Source organism: Prunus avium, chromosome 8, assembly GCF_965620075.1.
Source record: "Prunus avium chromosome 8, drPruAviu1.hap1.1, whole genome shotgun sequence".
Classification (NCBI taxonomy): Eukaryota; Viridiplantae; Streptophyta; class Magnoliopsida; order Rosales; family Rosaceae; genus Prunus; species Prunus avium.
The window spans coordinates 9,830,625-9,850,434 of NC_142291.1; the positions used below are offsets into that span (position 1 = coordinate 9,830,625).

At 49.5% G+C, this 19,810-nt stretch overlaps 21 non-coding genes across 21 annotated transcripts; all 21 read right to left on the bottom strand.

The window, feature by feature from the left end:
• Positions 1-133: 133 nt before the first annotated feature.
• Positions 134-252, bottom strand: LOC148291466 (5S ribosomal RNA). Its single transcript, XR_015826647.1, has one exon. It is a non-coding gene; the product is annotated as a 5S ribosomal RNA (ribosomal RNA).
• A 754-nt stretch (positions 253-1,006) lies between these two features.
• Positions 1,007-1,125, bottom strand: LOC148291467 (5S ribosomal RNA). Its single transcript, XR_015826649.1, has one exon. It is a non-coding gene; the product is annotated as a 5S ribosomal RNA (ribosomal RNA).
• Positions 1,126-1,879: 754 nt separating this feature from the next.
• On the bottom strand, positions 1,880-1,998 carry LOC148291468 (5S ribosomal RNA). Its single transcript, XR_015826945.1, has one exon. It is a non-coding gene; the product is annotated as a 5S ribosomal RNA (ribosomal RNA).
• A 754-nt stretch (positions 1,999-2,752) lies between these two features.
• On the bottom strand, positions 2,753-2,871 carry LOC148291469 (5S ribosomal RNA). The gene has a single exon (XR_015826650.1). It is a non-coding gene; the product is annotated as a 5S ribosomal RNA (ribosomal RNA).
• A 754-nt stretch (positions 2,872-3,625) lies between these two features.
• LOC148291470 (5S ribosomal RNA) lies at positions 3,626-3,744 on the bottom strand. Its single transcript, XR_015826946.1, has one exon. It is a non-coding gene; the product is annotated as a 5S ribosomal RNA (ribosomal RNA).
• A 754-nt stretch (positions 3,745-4,498) lies between these two features.
• LOC148291471 (5S ribosomal RNA) lies at positions 4,499-4,617 on the bottom strand. The gene has a single exon (XR_015826651.1). It is a non-coding gene; the product is annotated as a 5S ribosomal RNA (ribosomal RNA).
• A 754-nt stretch (positions 4,618-5,371) lies between these two features.
• On the bottom strand, positions 5,372-5,490 carry LOC148291472 (5S ribosomal RNA). Its single transcript, XR_015827220.1, has one exon. It is a non-coding gene; the product is annotated as a 5S ribosomal RNA (ribosomal RNA).
• Positions 5,491-6,244: 754 nt separating this feature from the next.
• Positions 6,245-6,363, bottom strand: LOC148291473 (5S ribosomal RNA). The gene has a single exon (XR_015827231.1). It is a non-coding gene; the product is annotated as a 5S ribosomal RNA (ribosomal RNA).
• Positions 6,364-7,222: 859 nt separating this feature from the next.
• On the bottom strand, positions 7,223-7,341 carry LOC148291474 (5S ribosomal RNA). Its single transcript, XR_015827242.1, has one exon. It is a non-coding gene; the product is annotated as a 5S ribosomal RNA (ribosomal RNA).
• Positions 7,342-8,721: 1,380 nt separating this feature from the next.
• LOC148291475 (5S ribosomal RNA) lies at positions 8,722-8,840 on the bottom strand. Its single transcript, XR_015827077.1, has one exon. It is a non-coding gene; the product is annotated as a 5S ribosomal RNA (ribosomal RNA).
• A 753-nt stretch (positions 8,841-9,593) lies between these two features.
• Positions 9,594-9,712, bottom strand: LOC148291476 (5S ribosomal RNA). Its single transcript, XR_015827253.1, has one exon. It is a non-coding gene; the product is annotated as a 5S ribosomal RNA (ribosomal RNA).
• Positions 9,713-10,465: 753 nt separating this feature from the next.
• On the bottom strand, positions 10,466-10,584 carry LOC148291477 (5S ribosomal RNA). The gene has a single exon (XR_015826790.1). It is a non-coding gene; the product is annotated as a 5S ribosomal RNA (ribosomal RNA).
• Positions 10,585-11,337: 753 nt separating this feature from the next.
• Positions 11,338-11,456, bottom strand: LOC148291478 (5S ribosomal RNA). The gene has a single exon (XR_015827078.1). It is a non-coding gene; the product is annotated as a 5S ribosomal RNA (ribosomal RNA).
• Positions 11,457-12,209: 753 nt separating this feature from the next.
• LOC148291479 (5S ribosomal RNA) lies at positions 12,210-12,328 on the bottom strand. The gene has a single exon (XR_015827261.1). It is a non-coding gene; the product is annotated as a 5S ribosomal RNA (ribosomal RNA).
• A 753-nt stretch (positions 12,329-13,081) lies between these two features.
• LOC148291480 (5S ribosomal RNA) lies at positions 13,082-13,200 on the bottom strand. The gene has a single exon (XR_015826791.1). It is a non-coding gene; the product is annotated as a 5S ribosomal RNA (ribosomal RNA).
• Positions 13,201-13,953: 753 nt separating this feature from the next.
• Positions 13,954-14,072, bottom strand: LOC148291481 (5S ribosomal RNA). The gene has a single exon (XR_015827079.1). It is a non-coding gene; the product is annotated as a 5S ribosomal RNA (ribosomal RNA).
• A 753-nt stretch (positions 14,073-14,825) lies between these two features.
• Positions 14,826-14,944, bottom strand: LOC148291482 (5S ribosomal RNA). Its single transcript, XR_015827272.1, has one exon. It is a non-coding gene; the product is annotated as a 5S ribosomal RNA (ribosomal RNA).
• A 753-nt stretch (positions 14,945-15,697) lies between these two features.
• On the bottom strand, positions 15,698-15,816 carry LOC148291483 (5S ribosomal RNA). The gene has a single exon (XR_015826793.1). It is a non-coding gene; the product is annotated as a 5S ribosomal RNA (ribosomal RNA).
• Positions 15,817-16,675: 859 nt separating this feature from the next.
• Positions 16,676-16,794, bottom strand: LOC148291484 (5S ribosomal RNA). Its single transcript, XR_015827274.1, has one exon. It is a non-coding gene; the product is annotated as a 5S ribosomal RNA (ribosomal RNA).
• A 1,380-nt stretch (positions 16,795-18,174) lies between these two features.
• LOC148291485 (5S ribosomal RNA) lies at positions 18,175-18,293 on the bottom strand. Its single transcript, XR_015826794.1, has one exon. It is a non-coding gene; the product is annotated as a 5S ribosomal RNA (ribosomal RNA).
• A 753-nt stretch (positions 18,294-19,046) lies between these two features.
• Positions 19,047-19,165, bottom strand: LOC148291486 (5S ribosomal RNA). Its single transcript, XR_015827276.1, has one exon. It is a non-coding gene; the product is annotated as a 5S ribosomal RNA (ribosomal RNA).
• Positions 19,166-19,810: the final 645 nt, after the last annotated feature.

The window sequence follows — 19,810 nt, forward strand, 5'->3', positions numbered from 1 at the left end:
GTATTTAATCATAGTGTGCCCCGATTGTCACGCTGCGCCACGGGGTCGTGATAAAACAAAGACATCCAGATGAATAAGATGACGGAAAGCAAACGCCCACGACAATTGAAACGTCAACAAGGCAAAAAAAGAAGGGATGCAACACGAGGACTTCCCAGGAGGTCACCCATTCTAGTACTACTCTCGCCCAAACTCGCTTAACTTCGGAGTTCTGATGGGATCCGGTGCATGTGAGTTGGTATGATCGCATCCGTTAGCTTATAACGCCTAAAAGTATATAAGCCACGTTTGAGCCATGCCATATGACCATGGGTTGGCTATCCAACGCCCCCCGCATGAAATGGCATGGCCTGTCAGGCCTTGTCGTCACCACCCCTACCATGTGTCGCGCGCAGGCCTGCCGAACTGCCGGTTCCGATCGGCTGAGGGGCCTACCTTACGATAATTGAACCAAAACAAAAGAAAACAAAAAAACTGACAACGTTAAGAACAACCCCAATAATTTCGGCAGTGGGCATCGAGTCCTGTTGTTTTTTCTCTTTCGTTCGTTTGCGGTGCCCGGTTAATTGGAGACGAGCTCCACAGGGTGATGTAGGACAGATGGCGTAAGTTATTGGAGAGGAGCTGGACCGACGCGCGTGCAACGGTAAATCGGGCAAACCGCTGATCTGGGCTCCGACCTCAGAATTGGGCCCACGAACCGTCGAGTCGAAGGCAACGGCGTCGCGAGTAAAACTCATTGCGTTGCCATGAGTCGTGGGCTTTTTCGGGCATCCGACGTCGTTTACTAGCCCGAAATCCAGTTTTTGAAGTTTTTGGTAACTGTGTTATTTTCCTATTTTAATTCCTTCGTTAATCCTAGGCTTTCTAGGAGTATTTAATCATAGTGTGCCCCGATTGTCACGCTGCGCCACGGGGTCGTGATAAAACAAAGACATCCAGATGAATAAGATGACGGAAAGCAAACGCCCACGAGAATTGAAACGTCAACAAGGCAAAAAAAGAAGGGATGCAACACGAGGACTTCCCAGGAGGTCACCCATTCTAGTACTACTCTCGCCCAAACTCGCTTAACTTCGGAGTTCTGATGGGATCCGGTGCATGTGAGTTGGTATGATCGCATCCGTTAGCTTATAACGCCTAAAAGTATATAAGCCACGTTTGAGCCATGCCATATGACCATGGGTTGGCTATCCAACGCCCCCCGCATGAAATGGCATGGCCTGTCAGGCCTTGTCGTCACCACCCCTACCATGTGTCGCGCGCAGGCCTGCCGAACTGCCGGTTCCGATCGGCTGAGGGGCCTACCTTACGATAATTGAACCAAAACAAAAGAAAACAAAAAAACTGACAACGTTAAGAACAACCCCAATAATTTCGGCAGTGGGCATCGAGTCCTGTTGTTTTTTCGCTTTCGTTCGTTTGCGGTGCCCGGTTAATTGGAGACGAGCTCCACAGGGTGATGTAGGACAGATGGCGTAAGTTATTGGAGAGGAGCTGGACCGACGCGCGTGCAACGGTAAATCGGGCAAACCGCTGATCTGGGCTCCGACCTCAGAATTGGGCCCACGAACCGTCGATTCGAAGGCAACGGCGTCGCGAGTAAAACTCATTGCGTTGCCATGAGTCGTGGGCTTTTTCGGGCATCCGACGTCGTTTACTAGCCCGAAATCCAGTTTTTGAAGTTTTTGGTAACTGTGTTATTTTCCTATTTTAATTCCTTCGTTAATCCTAGGCTTTCTAGGAGTATTTAATCATAGTGTGCCCCGATTGTCACGCTGCGCCACGGGGTCGTGATAAAACAAAGACATCCAGATGAATAAGATGACGGAAAGCAAACGCCCACGACAATTGAAACGTCAACAAGGCAAAAAAAGAAGGGATGCAACACGAGGACTTCCAAGGAGGTCACCCATTCTAGTACTACTCTCGCCCAAACTCGCTTAACTTCGGAGTTCTGATGGGATCCGGTGCATGTGAGTTGGTATGATCGCATCCGTTAGCTTATAACGCCTAAAAGTATATAAGCCACGTTTGAGCCATGCCATATGACCATGGGTTGGCTATCCAACGCCCCCCGCATGAAATGGCATGGCCTGTCAGGCCTTGTCGTCACCACCCCTACCATGTGTCGCGCGCAGGCCTGCCGAACTGCCGGTTCCGATCGGCTGAGGGGCCTACCTTACGATAATTGAACCAAAACAAAAGAAAACAAAAAAACTGACAACGTTAAGAACAACCCCAATAATTTCGGCAGTGGGCATCGAGTCCTGTTGTTTTTTCGCTTTCGTTCATTTGCGGTGCCCGGTTAATTGGAGACGAGCTCCACAGGGTGATGTAGGACAGATGGCGTAAGTTATTGGAGAGGAGCTGGACCGACGCGCGTGCAACGGTAAATCGGGCAAACCGCTGATCTGGGCTCCGACCTCAGAATTGGGCCCACGAACCGTCGATTCGAAGGCAACGGCGTCGCGAGTAAAACTCATCGCGTTGCCATGAGTCGTGGGCTTTTTCGGGCATCCGACGTCGTTTACTAGCCCGAAATCCAGTTTTTGAAGTTTTTGGTAACTGTGTTATTTTCCTATTTTAATTCCTTCGTTAATCCTAGGCTTTCTAGGAGTATTTAATCATAGTGTGCCCCGATTGTCACGCTGCGCCACGGGGTCGTGATAAAACAAAGACATCCAGATGAATAAGATGACGGAAAGCAAACGCCCACGACAATTGAAACGTCAACAAGGCAAAAAAAGAAGGGATGCAACACGAGGACTTCCCAGGAGGTCACCCATTCTAGTACTACTCTCGCCCAAACTCGCTTAACTTCGGAGTTCTGATGGGATCCGGTGCATGTGAGTTGGTATGATCGCATCCGTTAGCTTATAACGCCTAAAAGTATATAAGCCACGTTTGAGCCATGCCATATGACCATGGGTTGGCTATCCAACGCCCCCCGCATGAAATGGCATGGGCTGTCAGGCCTTGTCGTCACCACACCTACCATGTGTCGCGCGCAGGCCTGCCGAACTGCCGGTTCCGATCGGCTGAGGGGCCTACCTTACGATAATTGAACCAAAACAAAAGAAAACAAAAAAACTGACAACGTTAAGAACAACCCCAATAATTTCGGCAGTGGGCATCGAGTCCTGTTGTTTTTTCGCTTTCGTTCGTTTGCGGTGCCCGGTTAATTGGAGACGAGCTCCACAGGGTGATGTAGGACAGATGGCGTAAGTTATTGGAGAGGAGCTGGACCGACGCGCGTGCAACGGTAAATCGGGCAAACCGCTGATCTGGGCTCCGACCTCAGAATTGGGCCCACGAACCGTCGATTCGAAGGCAACGGCGTCGCGAGTAAAACTCATCGCGTTGCCATGAGTCGTGGGCTTTTTCGGGCATCCGACGTCGTTTACTAGCCCGAAATCCAGTTTTTGAAGTTTTTGGTAACTGTGTTATTTTCCTATTTTAATTCCTTCGTTAATCCTAGGCTTTCTAGGAGTATTTAATCATAGTGTGCCCCGATTGTCACGCTGCGCCACGGGGTCGTGATAAAACAAAGACATCCAGATGAATAAGATGACGGAAAGCAAACGCCCACGACAATTGAAACGTCAACAAGGCAAAAAAAGAAGGGATGCAACACGAGGACTTCCAAGGAGGTCACCCATTCTAGTACTACTCTCGCCCAAACTCGCTTAACTTCGGAGTTCTGATGGGATCCGGTGCATGTGAGTTGGTATGATCGCATCCGTTAGCTTATAACGCCTAAAAGTATATAAGCCACGTTTGAGCCATGCCATATGACCATGGGTTGGCTATCCAACGCCCCCCGCATGAAATGGCATGGCCTGTCAGGCCTTGTCGTCACCACCCCTACCATGTGTCGCGCGCAGGCCTGCCGAACTGCCGGTTCCGATCGGCTGAGGGGCCTACCTTACGATAATTGAACCAAAACAAAAGAAAACAAAAAAACTGACAACGTTAAGAACAACCCCAATAATTTCGGCAGTGGGCATCGAGTCCTGTTGTTTTTTCGCTTTCGTTCATTTGCGGTGCCCGGTTAATTGGAGACGAGCTCCACAGGGTGATGTAGGACAGATGGCGTAAGTTATTGGAGAGGAGCTGGACCGACGCGCGTGCAACGGTAAATCGGGCAAACCGCTGATCTGGGCTCCGACCTCAGAATTGGGCCCACGAACCGTCGATTCGAAGGCAACGGCGTCGCGAGTAAAACTCATCGCGTTGCCATGAGTCGTGGGCTTTTTCGGGCATCCGACGTCGTTTACTAGCCCGAAATCCAGTTTTTGAAGTTTTTGGTAACTGTGTTATTTTCCTATTTTAATTCCTTCGTTAATCCTAGGCTTTCTAGGAGTATTTAATCATAGTGTGCCCCGATTGTCACGCTGCGCCACGGGGTCGTGATAAAACAAAGACATCCAGATGAATAAGATGACGGAAAGCAAACGCCCACGACAATTGAAACGTCAACAAGGCAAAAAAAGAAGGGATGCAACACGAGGACTTCCCAGGAGGTCACCCATTCTAGTACTACTCTCGCCCAAACTCGCTTAACTTCGGAGTTCTGATGGGATCCGGTGCATGTGAGTTGGTATGATCGCATCCGTTAGCTTATAACGCCTAAAAGTATATAAGCCACGTTTGAGCCATGCCATATGACCATGGGTTGGCTATCCAACGCCCCCCGCATGAAATGGCATGGGCTGTCAGGCCTTGTCGTCACCACACCTACCATGTGTCGCGCGCAGGCCTGCCGAACTGCCGGTTCCGATCGGCTGAGGGGCCTACCTTACGATAATTGAACCAAAACAAAAGAAAACAAAAAAACTGACAACGTTAAGAACAACCCCAATAATTTCGGCAGTGGGCATCGAGTCCTGTTGTTTTTTCGCTTTCGTTCGTTTGCGGTGCCCGGTTAATTGGAGACGAGCTCCACAGGGTGATGTAGGACAGATGGCGTAAGTTATTGGAGAGGAGCTGGACCGACGCGCGTGCAACGGTAAATCGGGCAAACCGCTGATCTGGGCTCCGACCTCAGAATTGGGCCCACGAACCGTCGATTCGAAGGCAACGGCGTCGCGAGTAAAACTCATCGCGTTGCCATGAGTCGTGGGCTTTTTCGGGCATCCGACGTCGTTTACTAGCCCGAAATCCAGTTTTTGAAGTTTTTGGTAACTGTGTTATTTTCCTATTTTAATTCCTTCGTTAATCCTAGGCTTTCTAGGAGTATTTAATCATAGTGTGCCCCGATTGTCACGCTGCGCCAAGGGGTCGTGATAAAACAAACACATCCAGATGAATAAGATGACGGAAAGCAAACGCCCACGACAATTGAAACGTCAACAAGGCAAAAAAAGAAGGGATGCAACACGAGGACTTCCCAGGAGGTCACCCATCCTAGTACTACTCTCGCCCAAACTCGCTTAACTTCGGAGTTCTGATGGGATCCGGTGCATGTGAGTTGGTATGATCGCATCCGTTAGCTTATAACGCCTAAAAGTATATAAGCCACGTTTGAGCCATGCCATATGACCATGGGTTGGCTATCCAACGCCCCCCGCATGAAATGGCATGGGCTGTCAAGCCTTGTCGTCGCCACCCCTACCACGTGTCGCGCGCAGGCCTGCCGAACTGCCGGTTCCGATCGGCTGTGGGGCCTACCTTACGATAATTGAACCAAAACAAAAGAAAACAAAAAAACTGACAACGTTAAGAACAACCCCAATAATTTCGGCAGTGGGCGTCGAGTCCTGTTGTTTTTTCGCTTTCGTTCGTTTGCGGTGCCCGGTTAATTGGAGACGAGCTCCACGGGGTGATGTAGGACAGATGGCGTAAGTTATTGGAGAGGAGCTGGACCGACGCGCGTGCAACGGGAAATCGGGCAAACCGCTGATCTGGGCTCCGACCTCAGAATTGGGCCCACGAACAGTCGATTCGAAGGCAACTGCTTCGCGAGTAAAACTCATTGCGTTGCCATGAGTCGTGGGCTTTTTCGAGCATCCGACGTCGTTTACTAGCCCGAAATCCAGTTTTTGAAGTTTTTGGTAACTGTGTTATTTTCCTATTTTAATTCCTTCGTTAATCCTAGGCTTTCTAGGAGTATTTAATCATAGTGTGCCCCGATTGTCACGCTGCGCCAAGGGGTCGTGATAAAACAAACACATCCAGATGAAGAAGATGACGGAAAGCAAACGCCCACGACAATTGAAACGTCAACAAGGCAAAAAAAGAAGGGATGCAACACGAGGACTTCCCAGGAGGTCACCCATCCTAGTACTACTCTCGCCCAAACTCGCTTAACTTCGGAGTTCTGATGGGATCCGGTGCATGTGAGTTGGTATGATCGCATCCGTTAGCTTATAACGCCTAAAAGTATATAAGCCACGTTTGAGCCATGCCATATGACCATGGGTTGGCTATCCAACGCCCCCCGCATGAAATGGCATGGCCTGTCAAGCCTTGTCGTCGCCACCCCTACCACGTGTCGCGCGCAGGCCTGCCGAACTGCCGGTTCCGATCGGCTGTGGGGCCTACCTTACGATAATTGAACCAAAACAAAAAAAACAAAAAAACTGACAACGTTAAGAACAACCCCAATAATTTCGGCAGTGGGCGTCGAGTCCTGTTGTTTTTTCGCTTTCGTTCGTTTGCGGTGCCCGGTTAATTGGAGACGAGCTCCACGGGGTGATGTAGGACAGATGGCGTAAGTTATTGGAGAGGAGCTGGACCGACGCGCGTGCAACGGCAAATCGGGCAAACCGCTGATCTGGGCTCCGACCTCAGAATTGGGCCCACGAACAGTCGATTCGAAGGCAACTGCTTCGCGAGTAAAACTCATTGCGTTGCCATGAGTCGTGGGCTTTTTCGGGCATCCGACGTCGTTTACTAGCCCGAAATCCAGTTTTTGAAGTTTTTGGTAACTGTGTTATTTTCCTATTTTAATTCCTTCGTTAATCCTAGGCTTTCTAGGAGTATTTAATCATAGTGTGCCCCGATTGTCACGCTGCGCCAAGGGGTCGTGATAAAACAAACACATCCAGATGAATAAGATGACGGAAAGCAAACGCCCACGACAATTGAAACGTCAACAAGGCAAAAAAAGAAGGGATGCAACACGAGGACTCGTGATAAAACAAACACATCCAGATGAATAAGATGACGGAAAGCAAACGCCCACGACAATTGAAACGTCAACAAGGCAAAAAAAGAAGGGATGCAACACGAGGACTTCCCAGGAGGTCACCCATCCTAGTACTACTCTCGCCCAAACTCGCTTAACTTCGGAGTTCTGATGGGATCCGGTGCATGTGAGTTGGTATGATCGCATCCGTTAGCTTATAACGCCTAAAAGTATATAAGCCACGTTTGAGCCATGCCATATGACCATGGGTTGGCTATCCAACGCCCCCCGCATGAAATGGCATGGCCTGTCAAGCCTTGTCGTCGCCACTCCTACCACGTGTCGCGCGCAGGCCTGCCGAACTGCTGGTTCCGATCGGCTGTGGGGCCTACCTTACGATAATTGAACCAAAACAAAAAAAACAAAAAAACTGACAACGTTAAGAACAACCCCAATAATTTCGGCAGTGGGCGTCGAGTCCTGTTGTTTTTTCGCTTTCGTTCGTTTGCGGTGCCCGGTTAATTGGAGACGAGCTCCACGGGGTGATGTAGGACAGATGGCGTAAGTTATTGGAGAGGAGCTGGACCGACGCGCGTGCAACGGCAAATCGGGCAAACCGCTGATCTGGGCTCCGACCTCAGAATTGGACCCACGAACAGTCGATTCGAAGGCAACTGCTTCGCGAGTAAAACTCATAGCGTTGCCATGAGTCGTGGGCTTTTTCGGGCATCCGACGTCGTTTACTAGCCCGAAATCCAGTTTTTGAAGTTTTTGGTAACTGTGTTATTTTCCTATTTTAATTCCTTCGTTAATCCTAGGCTTTCTAGGAGTATTTAATCATAGTGTGCCCCGATTGTCACGCTGCGCCAAGGGGTCGTGATAAAACAAACACATCCAGATGAATAAGATGACGGAAAGCAAACGCCCACGACAATTGAAACGTCAACAAGGCAAAAAAAGAAGGGATGCAACACGAGGACTTCCCAGGAGGTCACCCATCCTAGTACTACTCTCGCCCAAACTCGCTTAACTAACCAAAACAAAAAAAACAAAAAAACTGACAACGTTAAGAACAACCCCAATAATTTCGGCAGTGGGCGTCGAGTCCTGTTGTTTTTTCGCTTTCGTTCGTTTGCGGTGCCCGGTTAATTGGAGACGAGCTCCACGGGGTGATGTAGGACAGATGGCGTAAGTTATTGGAGAGGAGCTGGACCGACGCGCGTGCAACGGCAAATCGGGCAAACCGCTGATCTGGGCTCCGACCTCAGAATTGGGCCCACGAACAGTCGATTCGAAGGCAACTGCTTCGCGAGTAAAACTCGTTGCGTTGCCATGAGTCGTGGGCTTTTTCGGGCATCCGACGTCGTTTACTAGCCCGAAATCCAGTTTTTGAAGTTTTTGGTAACTGTGTTATTTTCCTATTTTAATTCCTTCGTTAATCCTAGGCTTTCTAGGAGTATTTAATCATAGTGTGCCCCGATTGTCACGCTGCGCCAAGGGGTCGTGATAAAACAAACACATCCAGATGAATAAGATGACGGAAAGCAAACGCCCACGACAATTGAAACGTCAACAAGGCAAAAAAAGAAGGGATGCAACACGAGGACTTCCCAGGAGGTCACCCATCCTAGTACTACTCTCGCCCAAACTCGCTTAACTTCGGAGTTCTGATGGGATCCAGTGCATGTGAGTTCGTATGATCGCATCCGTTAGCTTATAACGCCTAAAAGTATATAAGCCACGTTTGAGCCATGCCATATGACCATGGGTTGGCTATCCAACGCCCCCCGCATGAAATGGCATGGCCTGTCAAGCCTTGTCGTCGCCACCCCTACCACGTGTCGCGCGCAGGCCTGCCGAACTGCCGGTTCCGATCGGCTGTGGGGCCTACCTTACGATAATTGAACCAAAACAAAAAAAACAAAAAAACTGACAACGTTAAGAACAACCCCAATAATTTCGGCAGTGGGCGTCGAGTCCTGTTGTTTTTTCGCTTTCGTTCGTTTACGGTGCCCGGTTAATTGGAGACGAGCCCCACGGGGTGATGTAGGACAGATGGCGTAAGTTATTGGAGAGGAGCTGGACCGACGCGCGTGCAACGGCAAATCGGGCAAACCGCTGATCTGGGCTCAGACCTCAGAATTGGGCCCACGAACAGTCGATTCGAAGGCAACGGCTTCGCGAGTAAAACTCATTGCGTTGCCATGAGTCGTGGGCTTTTTCGGGCATCCGACGTCGTTTACTAGCCCGAAATCCAGTTTTTGAAGTTTTTGGTAACTGTGTTATTTTCCTATTTTAATTCCTTCGTTAATCCTAGGCTTTCTAGGAGTATTTAATCATAGTGTGCCCTGATTGTCACGCTGCGCCAAGGGGTCGTGTTAAAACAAAGACATCCATATGAATAAGATGACGGAAAGCAAACGCCCACGACAATTGAAACGTCAACAAGGCAAAAAAAGAAGGGATGCAACACGAGGACTTCCCAGGAGGTCACCCATCCTAGTACTACTCTCGCCCAAACTCGCTTAACTTCGGAGTTCTGATGGGATCCGGTGCATGTGAGTTGGTATGATCGCATCCGTTAGCTTATAACGCCTAAAAGTATATAAGCCACGTTTGAGCCATGCCATATGATCATGGGTTGGCTATCCAACGCCCCCCGCATGAAATGCCATGGCCTGTCAAGCCTTGTCGTCGCCACCCCTACCATGTGTCGCGCGCAGGCCTGCCGAACTGCCGGTTCCGATCGGCTGTGGGGCCTACCTTACGATAATTGAACCAAAACAAAAAAAACAAAAAAACTGACAACGTTAAGAACAACCCCAATAATTTCGGCAGGGGGCGTCGAGTCCTGTTGTTTTTTCGCTTTCGTTCGTTTGCGGTGCCCGGTTAATTGGAGAGGAGCTCCACGGGGTGATGTAGGACAGATGGCGTAAGTTATTGGAGAGGAGCTGGACCGACGCGCGTGCAACGGCAAATCGGGCAAACCGCTGATCTGGGCTCCAACCTCTGAATTGGGCCCACGAACCGTCGATTCGAAGGCAACGGCGTCACGAGTAAAACTCATTGCGGGGCAATGAGTCGTGGGCTTTTTCGGGCATCCGACGTCGTTTACTAGCCCGAAATAAAGTTTTTGAAGTTTTTGGTAACTGTGTTATTTTCCTATTTTAATTCCTTCGTTAATCCTAGGCTTTCTAGGAGTATTTAATCATAGTGTGCCCCGATTGTCACGCTGCGCCAAGGGGTCGTGATAAAACAAAGACATCCAGATGAATAAGATGACGGAAAGCAAACGCCCACGACAATTGAAACGTCAACAAGGCAAAAAAAGAAGGGATGCAACACGAGGACTTCCCAGGAGGTCACCCATCCTAGTACTACTCTCGCCCAAACTCGCTTAACTTCGGAGTTCTGATGGGATCCAGTGCATGTGAGTTGGTATGATCGCATCCGTTAGCTTATAACGCCTAAAAGTATATAAGCCACGTTTGAGCCATGCCATATGACCATGGGTTGGCTATCCAACGCCCCCCGCATGAAATGGCATGGCCTGTCAAGCCTTGTCGTCGCCACCCCTACCACGTGTCGCGCGCAGGCCTGCCGAACTGCCGGTTCCGATCGGCTGTGGGGCCTACCTTACGATAATTGAACCAAAACAAAAAAAACAAAAAAACTGACAACGTTAAGAACAACCCCAATAATTTCGGCAGTGGGCGTCGAGTCCTGTTGTTTTTTCGCTTTCGTTCGTTTGCGGTGCCCGGTTAATTGGAGACGAGCTCCACGGGGTGATGTAGGACAGATGGCGTAAGTTATTGGAGAGGAGCTGGACCGACGCGCGTGCAACGGCAAATCGGGCAAACCGCTGATCTGGGCTCCGACCTCAGAATTGGGCCCACGAACAGTCGATTCGAAGGCAACTGCTTCGCGAGTAAAACTCACTGCGTTGCCATGAGTCGTGGGCTTTTTCGGGCATCCGACGTCGTTTACTAGCCCGAAATCCAGTTTTTGAAGTTTTTGGTAACTGTGTTATTTTCCTATTTTAATTCCTTCGTTAATCCTAGGCTTTCTAGGAGTATTTAATCATAGTGTGCCCCGATTGTCACGCTGCGCCAAGGGGTCGTGATAAAACAAACACATCCAGATGAATAAGATGACGGAAAGCAAACGCCCACGACAATTGAAACGTCAACAAGGCAAAAAAAGAAGGGATGCAACACGAGGACTTCCCAGGAGGTCACCCATCCTAGTACTACTCTCGCCCAAACTCGCTTAACTTCGGAGTTCTGATGGGATCCAGTGCATGTGAGTTCGTATGATCGCATCCGTTAGCTTATAACGCCTAAAAGTATATAAGCCACGTTTGAGCCATGCCATATGACCATGGGTTGGCTATCCAACGCCCCCCGCATGAAATGGCATGGCCTGTCAAGCCTTGTCGTCGCCACCCCTACCACGTGTCGCGCGCAGGCCTGCCGAACTGCCGGTTCCGATCGGCTGTGGGGCCTACCTTACGATAATTGAACCAAAACAAAAAAAACAAAAAAACTGACAACGTTAAGAACAACCCCAATAATTTCGGCAGTGGGCGTCGAGTCCTGTTGTTTTTTCGCTTTCGTTCGTTTACGGTGCCCGGTTAATTGGAGACGAGCCCCACGGGGTGATGTAGGACAGATGGCGTAAGTTATTGGAGAGGAGCTGGACCGACGCGCGTGCAACGGCAAATCGGGCAAACCGCTGATCTGGGCTCAGACCTCAGAATTGGGCCCACGAACAGTCGATTCGAAGGCAACGGCTTCGCGAGTAAAACTCATTGCGTTGCCATGAGTCGTGGGCTTTTTCGGGCATCCGACGTCGTTTACTAGCCCGAAATCCAGTTTTTGAAGTTTTTGGTAACTGTGTTATTTTCCTATTTTAATTCCTTCGTTAATCCTAGGCTTTCTAGGAGTATTTAATCATAGTGTGCCCTGATTGTCACGCTGCGCCAAGGGGTCGTGTTAAAACAAAGACATCCAGATGAATAAGATGACGGAAAGCAAACGCCCACGACAATTGAAACGTCAACAAGGCAAAAAAAGAAGGGATGCAACACGAGGACTTCCCAGGAGGTCACCCATCCTAGTACTACTCTCGCCCAAACTCGCTTAACTTCGGAGTTCTGATGGGATCCGGTGCATGTGAGTTGGTATGATCGCATCCGTTAGCTTATAACGCCTAAAAGTATATAAGCCACGTTTGAGCCATGCCATATGATCATGGGTTGGCTATCCAACGCCCCCCGCATGAAATGCCATGGCCTGTCAAGCCTTGTCGTCGCCACCCCTACCATGTGTCGCGCGCAGGCCTGCCGAACTGCCGGTTCCGATCGGCTGTGGGGCCTACCTTACGATAATTGAACCAAAACAAAAAAAACAAAAAAACTGACAACGTTAAGAACAACCCCAATAATTTCGGCAGGGGGCGTCGAGTCCTGTTGTTTTTTCGCTTTCGTTCGTTTGCGGTGCCCGGTTAATTGGAGAGGAGCTCCACGGGGTGATGTAGGACAGATGGCGTAAGTTATTGGAGAGGAGCTGGACCGACGCGCGTGCAACGGCAAATCGGGCAAACCGCTGATCTGGGCTCCAACCTCTGAATTGGGCCCACGAACCGTCGATTCGAAGGCAACGGCGTCACGAGTAAAACTCATTGCGGGGCAATGAGTCGTGGGCTTTTTCGGGCATCCGACGTCGTTTACTAGCCCGAAATAAAGTTTTTGAAGTTTTTGGTAACTGTGTTATTTTCCTATTTTAATTCCTTCGTTAATCCTAGGCTTTCTAGGAGTATTTAATCATAGTGTGCCCCGATTGTCACGCTGCGCCAAGGGGTCGTGATAAAACAAAGACATCCAGATGAATAAGATGACGGAAAGCAAACGCCCACGACAATTGAAACGTCAACAAGGCAAAAAAAGAAGGGATGCAACACGAGGACTTCCCAGGAGGTCACCCATCCTAGTACTACTCTCGCCCAAACTCGCTTAACTTCGGAGTTCTGATGGGATCCAGTGCATGTGAGTTGGTATGATCGCATCCGTTAGCTTATAACGCCTAAAAGTATATAAGCCACGTTTGAGCCATGCCATATGACCATGGGTTGGCTATCCAACGCCCCCCGCATGAAATGGCATGGCCTGTCAAGCCTTGTCGTCGCCACCCCTACCACGTGTCGCGCGCAGGCCTGCCGAACTGCCGGTTCCGATCGGCTGTGGGGCCTACCTTACGATAATTGAACCAAAACAAAAAAAACAAAAAAACTGACAACGTTAAGAACAACCCCAATAATTTCGGCAGTGGGCGTCGAGTCCTGTTGTTTTTTCGCTTTCGTTCGTTTGCGGTGCCCGGTTAATTGGAGACGAGCTCCACGGGGTGATGTAGGACAGATGGCGTAAGTTATTGGAGAGGAGCTGGACCGACGCGCGTGCAACGGCAAATCGGGCAAACCGCTGATCTGGGCTCCGACCTCAGAATTGGGCCCACGAACAGTCGATTCGAAGGCAACTGCTTCGCGAGTAAAACTCATTGCGTTGCCATGAGTCGTGGGCTTTTTCGGGCATCCGACGTCGTTTACTAGCCCGAAATCCAGTTTTTGAAGTTTTTGGTAACTGTGTTATTTTCCTATTTTAATTCCTTCGTTAATCCTAGGCTTTCTAGGAGTATTTAATCATAGTGTGCCCCGATTGTCACGCTGCGCCAAGGGGTCGTGATAAAACAAACACATCCAGATGAATAAGATGACGGAAAGCAAACGCCCACGACAATTGAAACGTCAACAAGGCAAAAAAAGAAGGGATGCAACACGAGGACTTCCCAGGAGGTCACCCATCCTAGTACTACTCTCGCCCAAACTCGCTTAACTTCGGAGTTCTGATGGGATCCAGTGCATGTGAGTTCGTATGATCGCATCCGTTAGCTTATAACGCCTAAAAGTATATAAGCCACGTTTGAGCCATGCCATATGACCATGGGTTGGCTATCCAACGCCCCCCGCATGAAATGGCATGGCCTGTCAAGCCTTGTCGTCGCCACCCCTACCACGTGTCGCGCGCAGGCCTGCCGAACTGCCGGTTCCGATCGGCTGTGGGGCCTACCTTACGATAATTGAACCAAAACAAAAAAAACAAAAAAACTGACAACGTTAAGAACAACCCCAATAATTTCGGCAGTGGGCGTCGAGTCCTGTTGTTTTTTCGCTTTCGTTCGTTTACGGTGCCCGGTTAATTGGAGACGAGCCCCACGGGGTGATGTAGGACAGATGGCGTAAGTTATTGGAGAGGAGCTGGACCGACGCGCGTGCAACGGCAAATCGGGCAAACCGCTGATCTGGGCTCAGACCTCAGAATTGGGCCCACGAACAGTCGATTCGAAGGCAACGGCTTCGCGAGTAAAACTCATTGCGTTGCCATGAGTCGTGGGCTTTTTCGGGCATCCGACGTCGTTTACTAGCCCGAAATCCAGTTTTTGAAGTTTTTGGTAACTGTGTTATTTTCCTATTTTAATTCCTTCGTTAATCCTAGGCTTTCTAGGAGTATTTAATCATAGTGTGCCCTGATTGTCACGCTGCGCCAAGGGGTCGTGTTAAAACAAAGACATCCAGATGAATAAGATGACGGAAAGCAAACGCCCACGACAATTGAAACGTCAACAAGGCAAAAAAAGAAGGGATGCAACACGAGGACTTCCCAGGAGGTCACCCATCCTAGTACTACTCTCGCCCAAACTCGCTTAACTTCGGAGTTCTGATGGGATCCGGTGCATGTGAGTTGGTATGATCGCATCCGTTAGCTTATAACGCCTAAAAGTATATAAGCCACGTTTGAGCCATGCCATATGATCATGGGTTGGCTATCCAACGCCCCCCGCATGAAATGCCATGGCCTGTCAAGCCTTGTCGTCGCCACCCCTACCATGTGTCGCGCGCAGGCCTGCCGAACTGCCGGTTCCGATCGGCTGTGGGGCCTACCTTACGATAATTGAACCAAAACAAAAAAAACAAAAAAACTGACAACGTTAAGAACAACCCCAATAATTTCGGCAGGGGGCGTCGAGTCCTGTTGTTTTTTCGCTTTCGTTCGTTTGCGGTGCCCGGTTAATTGGAGAGGAGCTCCACGGGGTGATGTAGGACAGATGGCGTAAGTTATTGGAGAGGAGCTGGACCGACGCGCGTGCAACGGCAAATCGGGCAAACCGCTGATCTGGGCTCCAACCTCTGAATTGGGCCCACGAACCGTCGATTCGAAGGCAACGGCGTCACGAGTAAAACTCATTGCGGGGCAATGAGTCGTGGGCTTTTTCGGGCATCCGACGTCGTTTACTAGCCCGAAATAAAGTTTTTGAAGTTTTTGGTAACTGTGTTATTTTCCTATTTTAATTCCTTCGTTAATCCTAGGCTTTCTAGGAGTATTTAATCATAGTGTGCCCCGATTGTCACGCTGCGCCAAGGGGTCGTGATAAAACAAAGACATCCAGATGAATAAGATGACGGAAAGCAAACGCCCACGACAATTGAAACGTCAACAAGGCAAAAAAAGAAGGGATGCAACACGAGGACTTCCCAGGAGGTCACCCATCCTAGTACTACTCTCGCCCAAACTCGCTTAACTTCGGAGTTCTGATGGGATCCAGTGCATGTGAGTTGGTATGATCGCATCCGTTAGCTTATAACGCCTAAAAGTATATAAGCCACGTTTGAGCCATGCCATATGACCATGGGTTGGCTATCCAACGCCCCCCGCATGAAATGGCATGGCCTGTCAAGCCTTGTCGTCGCCACCCCTACCACGTGTCGCGCGCAGGCCTGCCGAACTGCCGGTTCCGATCGGCTGTGGGGCCTACCTTACGATAATTGAACCAAAACAAAAAAAACAAAAAAACTGACAACGTTAAGAACAACCCCAATAATTTCGGCAGTGGGCGTCGAGTCCTGTTGTTTTTTCGCTTTCGTTCGTTTGCGGTGCCCGGTTAATTGGAGACGAGCTCCACGGGGTGATGTAGGACAGATGGCGTAAGTTATTGGAGAGGAGCTGGACCGACGCGCGTGCAACGGCAAATCGGGCAAACCGCTGATCTGGGCTCCGACCTCAGAATTGGGCCCACGAACAGTCGATTCGAAGGCAACTGCTTCGCGAGTAAAACTCATTGCGTTGCCATGAGTCGTGGGCTTTTTCGGGCATCCGACGTCGTTTACTAGCCCGAAATCCAGTTTTTGAAGTTTTTGGTAACTGTGTTATTTTCCTATTTTAATTCCTTCGTTAATCCTAGGCTTTCTAGGAGTATTTAATCATAGTGTGCCCCGATTGTCACGCTGCGCCAAGGGGTCGTGATAAAACAAACACATCCAGATGAATAAGATGACGGAAAGCAAACGCCCACGACAATTGAAACGTCAACAAGGCAAAAAAAGAAGGGATGCAACACGAGGACTCGTGATAAAACAAACACATCCAGATGAATAAGATGACGGAAAGCAAACGCCCACGACAATTGAAACGTCAACAAGGCAAAAAAAGAAGGGATGCAACACGAGGACTTCCCAGGAGGTCACCCATCCTAGTACTACTCTCGCCCAAACTCGCTTAACTTCGGAGTTCTGATGGGATCCGGTGCATGTGAGTTGGTATGATCGCATCCGTTAGCTTATAACGCCTAAAAGTATATAAGCCACGTTTGAGCCATGCCATATGACCATGGGTTGGCTATCCAACGCCCCCCGCATGAAATGGCATGGCCTGTCAAGCCTTGTCGTCGCCACTCCTACCACGTGTCGCGCGCAGGCCTGCCGAACTGCTGGTTCCGATCGGCTGTGGGGCCTACCTTACGATAATTGAACCAAAACAAAAAAAACAAAAAAACTGACAACGTTAAGAACAACCCCAATAATTTCGGCAGTGGGCGTCGAGTCCTGTTGTTTTTTCGCTTTCGTTCGTTTGCGGTGCCCGGTTAATTGGAGACGAGCTCCACGGGGTGATGTAGGACAGATGGCGTAAGTTATTGGAGAGGAGCTGGACCGACGCGCGTGCAACGGCAAATCGGGCAAACCGCTGATCTGGGCTCCGACCTCAGAATTGGACCCACGAACAGTCGATTCGAAGGCAACTGCTTCGCGAGTAAAACTCATAGCGTTGCCATGAGTCGTGGGCTTTTTCGGGCATCCGACGTCGTTTACTAGCCCGAAATCCAGTTTTTGAAGTTTTTGGTAACTGTGTTATTTTCCTATTTTAATTCCTTCGTTAATCCTAGGCTTTCTAGGAGTATTTAATCATAGTGTGCCCCGATTGTCACGCTGCGCCAAGGGGTCGTGATAAAACAAACACATCCAGATGAATAAGATGACGGAAAGCAAACGCCCACGACAATTGAAACGTCAACAAGGCAAAAAAAGAAGGGATGCAACACGAGGACTTCCCAGGAGGTCACCCATCCTAGTACTACTCTCGCCCAAACTCGCTTAACTAACCAAAACAAAAAAAACAAAAAAACTGACAACGTTAAGAACAACCCCAATAATTTCGGCAGTGGGCGTCGAGTCCTGTTGTTTTTTCGCTTTCGTTCGTTTGCGGTGCCCGGTTAATTGGAGACGAGCTCCACGGGGTGATGTAGGACAGATGGCGTAAGTTATTGGAGAGGAGCTGGACCGACGCGCGTGCAACGGCAAATCGGGCAAACCGCTGATCTGGGCTCCGACCTCAGAATTGGGCCCACGAACAGTCGATTCGAAGGCAACTGCTTCGCGAGTAAAACTCGTTGCGTTGCCATGAGTCGTGGGCTTTTTCGGGCATCCGACGTCGTTTACTAGCCCGAAATCCAATTTTTGAAGTTTTTGGTAACTGTGTTATTTTCCTATTTTAATTCCTTCGTTAATCCTAGGCTTTCTAGGAGTATTTAATCATAGTGTGCCCCGATTGTCACGCTGCGCCAAGGGGTCGTGATAAAACAAACACATCCAGATGAATAAGATGACGGAAAGCAAACGCCCACGACAATTGAAACGTCAACAAGGCAAAAAAAGAAGGGATGCAACACGAGGACTTCCCAGGAGGTCACCCATCCTAGTACTACTCTCGCCCAAACTCGCTTAACTTCGGAGTTCTGATGGGATCCAGTGCATGTGAGTTGGTATGATCGCATCCGTTAGCTTATAACGCCTAAAAGTATATAAGCCACGTTTGAGCCATGCCATATGACCATGGGTTGGCTATCCAACGCCCCCCGCATGAAATGGCATGGCCTGTCAAGCCTTGTCGTCGCCACCCCTACCACGTGTCGCGCGCAGGCCTGCCGAACTGCCGGTTCCGATCGGCTGTGGGGCCTACCTTACGATAATTGAACCAAAACAAAAAAAACAAAAAAACTGACAACGTTAAGAACAACCCCAATAATTTCGGCAGTGGGCGTCGAGTCCTGTTGTTTTTTCGCTTTCGTTCGTTTACGGTGCCCGGTTAATTGGAGACGAGCCCCACGGGGTGATGTAGGACAGATGGCGTAAGTTATTGGAGAGGAGCTGGACCGACGCGCGTGCAACGGCAAATCGGGCAAACCGCTGATCTGGGCTCAGACCTCAGAATTGGGCCCACGAACAGTCGATTCGAAGGCAACGGCTTCGCGAGTAAAACTCATTGCGTTGCCATGAGTCGTGGGCTTTTTCGGGCATCCGACGTCGTTTACTAGCCCGAAATCCAGTTTTTGAAGTTTTTGGTAACTGTGTTATTTTCCTATTTTAATTCCTTCGTTAATCCTAGGCTTTCTAGGAGTATTTAATCATAGTGTGCCCTGATTGTCACGCTGCGCCAAGGGGTCGTGTTAAAACAAAGACATCCAGATGAATAAGATGACGGAAAGCAAACGCCCACGACAATTGAAACGTCAACAAGGCAAAAAAAGAAGGGATGCAACACGAGGACTTCCCAGGAGGTCACCCATCCTAGTACTACTCTCGCCCAAACTCGCTTAACTTCGGAGTTCTGATGGGATCCGGTGCATGTGAGTTGGTATGATCGCATCCGTTAGCTTATAACGCCTAAAAGTATATAAGCCACGTTTGAGCCATGCCATATGATCATGGGTTGGCTATCCAACGCCCCCCGCATGAAATGCCATGGCCTGTCAAGCCTTGTCGTCGCCACCCCTACCATGTGTCGCGCGCAGGCCTGCCGAACTGCCGGTTCCGATCGGCTGTGGGGCCTACCTTACGATAATTGAACCAAAACAAAAAAAACAAAAAAACTGACAACGTTAAGAACAACCCCAATAATTTCGGCAGGGGGCGTCGAGTCCTGTTGTTTTTTCGCTTTCGTTCGTTTGCGGTGCCCGGTTAATTGGAGAGGAGCTCCACGGGGTGATGTAGGACAGATGGCGTAAGTTATTGGAGAGGAGCTGGACCGACGCGCGTGCAACGGCAAATCGGGCAAACCGCTGATCTGGGCTCCAACCTCTGAATTGGGCCCACGAACCGTCGATTCGAAGGCAACGGCGTCACGAGTAAAACTCATTGCGGGGCAATGAGTCGTGGGCTTTTTCGGGCATCCGACGTCGTTTACTAGCCCGAAATAAAGTTTTTGAAGTTTTTGGTAACTGTGTTATTTTCCTATTTTAATTCCTTCGTTAATACTAGGCTTTCTAGGAGTATTTAATCATAGTGTGCCCCGAT